This window comes from Medicago truncatula, chromosome 7 (assembly GCF_003473485.1).
Source record: "Medicago truncatula cultivar Jemalong A17 chromosome 7, MtrunA17r5.0-ANR, whole genome shotgun sequence".
NCBI lineage: Eukaryota > Viridiplantae > Streptophyta > Magnoliopsida > Fabales > Fabaceae > Medicago > Medicago truncatula.
Window position 1 is genome coordinate 12,204,662 of NC_053048.1, and position 5,076 is coordinate 12,209,737.

At 41.1% G+C, this 5,076-nt stretch overlaps 1 non-coding gene across 1 annotated transcript; it reads left to right on the forward strand.

The window, feature by feature from the left end:
* The first annotated feature begins 3,783 nt into the window (after positions 1-3,783).
* Positions 3,784-3,890, forward strand: LOC112416920 (small nucleolar RNA R71). The gene has a single exon (XR_003007431.1). It is a non-coding gene; the product is annotated as a small nucleolar RNA R71 (small nucleolar RNA).
* Positions 3,891-5,076: the final 1,186 nt, after the last annotated feature.

The window sequence follows — 5,076 nt, forward strand, 5'->3', positions numbered from 1 at the left end:
TTCAAAATAAGAAAAATAAGAGAGAGAGAGAGAGAGAGAGAGAGAGAGAGAGAGAGAGAGAGAGAGAAGAAGAAGAAGAAGAAGAAGAAGAAGAAGAAGAAGAAGAAGAAGAAGAAGCAGGAGGAGGAGGAGGAGGAGGAGGAGGAGCAGGAGCAGGAGGAGGAGGAGGAAAGCTCACATTTTTTTCATTGAGGTCCATAGGGAGGACCTTGGAGGTGAAAATGGTGCATCATGTTCCAAAGCATTTGGTTATTTTCTGCGGATATGCGGTTGCCCATTAGGACATCATTCCTTAGTCCCGACAATTCAACACCTTGCCTTTATTGCTCGGTGCGTATCCTCTCGACCTCAGTATGCATCCATGCTCATCTTGCATTTTCATTTGTTTCTCCGGCATCATGGTCATGGTGCTCCTCATCATGGTGCAATTGTGCACCTTCCTCTTCTTGGTGCAAGTGTGCACCTTCCTCGCCTTCATCATCGTGTTCTTCATGTACCTGTGGCTCATCATCAACATACAACAAATTTTCTTCCACCTCGGTGTTAGTCCGAGATGGGTTAGGAAGTACAATCAAAATGGGCATATTGAGTTTGAGTGTGTAGAGCATGGGTGGACGGGGCTTAATGAAGTTCATAGAGATAAGGGTTTCTATGCTAAGCCTATTGTTTCCCTCAATTTTGTTAATCCCTTGGTCCTCACCCACTCCCAATTGCCTAGCTATGTACGTGATGATACCGCCCACAACTATCTCTCCCCTACTATCAGACCTATTACCGACATGGGAAAGGTAATCAAGCAAGTAAAAGCATGTGTTAACGGGGTGGTTGTTAAGCATGGCCCACAACATGAAGAGTTCATCCGTCCCAGTGTTCCCTAATTCGGTCCTACCCCAAATAGTGCAAGTCATTACCCTTTGAAGGTACCTAAGCACCGGGTTGTGAATATTGCTAGCTTTGTTGGAACGTGTGTTAAATTGCCTAAGGTCGGTGATACGTTCCCAAAAGGTGGCGGGTTGATAGGCAACCGGCTTAAGACTTTGATCCCAAGAGACGTGGATGAACCACGCGTTAGCGAAGCCCATCTCATCATAAAAGTGTTGGAGAGACATCTCGTAATCAATGGTCATAAGCCGGAAAGAGATTCTATGATTAGGGTTATCAAAATTCATCCTATCCTTTGTAAAAACAATAGAACTTAAAAACTCATAGGTGAAATTTTCATAACCCCACATAGGTCTTAACATAGCAACCCACCCTAATCGTCCTAGCATATTGAACATATTGTCTCTAAGGCCTAGTGTAATCAAGTCATAATTTTAGAGATGAGATTTTTATACCTATCCCTTTCCTTGTTGTCCTTGAATATTATGCCATGATTCTTTGCCGGTACTTGGTTCTTTGGGGGAGGTCCTCTTGAAGATGTTGCAACTTATTTTCCACTTCTTTTGGAAGCTATTTCCTTGACCTTGGTTGGACTTGGTGTGGTTTTGGTGAAGGTTGGGTTTAGTGAATGTTTTTGGTGGAAGAGGTTGGTTTAGTGATGGGGAGAAGGTTTAAGTGAGTTTTAGGGGTTGGGTTTTGGAAATTGGTGATGAATTTGTGGGTTTTGGGTGAGGTTAAAGGGGGCTACAAATTTGGATGATTTTTGGATTAGGTGGATGAAAGTTGTTTTTGAATGGAGGGTTATGATTGGAATGGTGTTTGTGATTGATTGGGTGGAGAAATTGTGTGAATTGGTGAAGTTTTGAGGGAGATATGGAGGTTTGAGGTTTTGTGGTTATGGAGGTTTTAAAGAGAAGATGGAAGGATGAGAGATGTTTGGTTTGGTGAATGAGGGAGGAAGAAGATGAAAAATGAGGTGTAACCTTACCTAGGGTCGGGCACGGCCGTGTTGAGGGTGGCACTGGCCGTGCCAAGTTCCTGGAGTTTGGTCTGGTTTTGGTGTGGCAAGGTCTGGCACGACCGTGCCAGTGTGAGCACGCGCCGTGCCAAGGTTCAGGAGTTCCGGTCTTCAAAAATTTTCATTTTCTTGAATCATGCTTGGACAATTACCTACAAAATAACCTAAAATAAAAAAAAAAACAAAACAAAGCAGTTAAATGCGTGGGTTGCCTCCCACGAAGTGCTTCTTTATAGTCATTAGCTTGACGTTAAGAAAGTGTCTTTAGAAGGGATCGAAGAGATCATATTGTGTAGATGACGCTAAAAAGCGTTCTTTCACATCATGATCTTTAATCATGCAACAAGAATAAAGAGCGGGACCTTTCATAACATTCTCCAACTCAAATCCTATCATCTCATCACTCACTTGAAAAACAATCCTACCACTCTTAACATCGACTATAGCACCCGCAGTAGCGAGAAAGGGTCGTCCTAGAATTATAGGGCACTCATTGTCCTCATCTATGTCAAGCACCATGAAATCAGTCGGGATGTATATCCCTTCTATTTTAACGGGGATGTCCTCAACATATCCGATAGGTTGGATATTAGAATGATCGGCTAACTTCAATGTTGTTTCGGTAGGTTTCAACTCTCCTATTCCCATCCTTTTAAAGAGGGATAAGGGCAACAAACTAACACTCCCTAGGTCACATAAGGCTCGGTCTAAGGTTTCACTCCCTATCATACAAGGGATGGCAAAACTTCCCGGATCTCTAAGCTTTGGAGGTGGCTTCTTGATGATTGCACTACTTTCCCTTGTTAAAGTTATTGTCTCATTGTGCTCTACAGCCTTTTTCTTTGAAAAAATTTCTTTTAAAAACTTGGCATATAGAGGCATACGAGACAAAACTTCAACAAAGGGAATCTTAATGCAAATGTTTTTAAGTATGTTTAAGAATTTATTGAATTGAGCCTCCAAGTTAAGCTTAACAAGCCTCAATGGGGAAAGGGCTTTGTTCTTGTCAAGTGATTTCTCTATCACATCTTTCTCACCTAGAAGCTTAACACTCTTTCCCTTGACACTTTTGGCTTTAGCAACGGTCTCTTCTAACTTACCACCCCCAAGAGAAATGGCATTGACATGAGCTTTGGGGTTTGTTTCGGTTTGACCGGGAAAGACTCCCGGTGTTTGAGAAGAGGTGTCCACTTGTTGGGCCACTTGGGAGATTTGGGTCTCAAGCATTTTGGTGTGTGTGGCGATAGAATCAACCTTGGTAGTGAGTTTGGAGAGAGAGTCGTTCAGAAATCCTGTTTGGTTTTTCAGTTCTTGAAGTTGTTTATTTTGATTTATCATGCAATTTTCCAACAAAATTTCCAAACTTGATTTCTGAGCCACCCTCTGGTTGTTTGTATAGCCAGGTGGTGCTACTTGTCCGTAGGAACCTTGAGGGTTTTTGTAAAAGTTTTGATTTGGCCTCGTTCCTTGGTTGTATTGAGCATAGTTCAATTGCTCAATACTATTAGTAGAACTACCAAACTGACAATCAACACCAATATGACCAAATATACCACAGATTTCACAAGGAGGAGATGTAGGAGAAGGTGTGACATCATTAACATTAAGTTTTTTCAAATTTTTGAGTTAAGGCATCAACCTTGGCAACAAGGTGATCATAATTAGAGACCTCGTACATACCTGCCTCCTTTTTAGAGGGTGTAGAGGCGATGATGGCTCTTTCGTTGGTCCATTGGTAGTGATTTTGAGCCATGTCTTCGATCAATGCGTAAGCCTCCGTATAGTTCTTGTTCATCAAGGCTCCTCCTGCAGCTACATCAACAAACATCTTTGTGGTATATGTTAGGCCATTATAAAAAGTATGGACTATGAGCCACTTTTCTAACCCATGGTGGGGACAAAGTCTAAGCATTTCCTTGAAACGCTCCCACGCATCATATAGAGACTCCCCATCTTTTTGGTTGAACCACGTAATTTGATCTCTTAGTTTAGTGGTTTTAGATGGGGGAAAGAATCGGGCATGGAATTCTCGCCTCTTTTGATCCCATGAAGTGATGTAACCAACTTCTAGGGAATGGAACCAAGCGCTAGCTCTATCCCTTAAGGAAAAGGGAAAGAGATGAAGTCTTACGGCTTCTTGGTTCTCTTTTATGGTGTCACTAAGTCTTAAGAAGGAAGAAACATGGAGATTTGGATCCTCAGTGGGTGATCCAGAAAACTGATTTTGCTGCACCAAATTGAGTAATGCAGGCTTGATCTCGAAGTTGTTACCCTCAACCGTCGGGTACACGATAATAGCTTGTGACTCTTCCGTTGAAGGAGTAGCATACTCTTTGAGAGTGTGTTCATCCATAGCAATATTATTTTGTGCCTCTCTCTTTTTCTTATCCAAATATCTTTCAATCTCAGGAATAAATTCTCCGAGACTTTTACTTCTTCGCATAAGAAATCGAGAACCCGAGAAGTTAATGGTAACACAAAGAAAGAAAGAAGTAGAAGAAAAGAGGAAGAAGAAAGAGTTCTAATCACAAAGAAAGAGTTTAATTAAATTAGTTAACTCCCCGGCAGCGGCGCGAAAAACTTGATGGGATAAAACTGCAAGTGCACGGTCTTACCGAAGTAGTATGAAAAGAGTATCGTTCGGACAGGGAATAGTTTAATTCAATTAACCTTTGATGATGATTAGAGGAGAATCGAGTTGTAAGTTGGGGTTTTCAAAGGATTGGAAGATAATATAATAAAAGGAGCCTCGGGATCATCGGTTCATCTAAATGACAAGTCCTTCACAAACCAAACTATAAGCTTATAACTTTATGTTAGACCTAATTTCTCAAGACATTTTCTCTTTTGTTCCTCTAGAAACCAAGCCTATTCCGCTGACTTGATTACTATTAGATTTTGATTCCTCTAACAACCAAGCCTATTTCGCTGACTTGATCATTATTAGTTCCCTTGAAGATCGAAACTATATGTCTAAAAGATTGCAAAGACTATTTCGCTGCCCTTGAAATCCTTGTCTAAATTCACTTGTTCGAATATCAAAACTCCACTTTCGTTTTATGAATTGATATTTGAGATGATGGATAAACAATTATCAAACCCTCCACTTTCGTTTCCACAGTTTGATAATGGTTGATCCATGTTAAAGCGGTGAATTTAGATAAGAAATTAGGGTT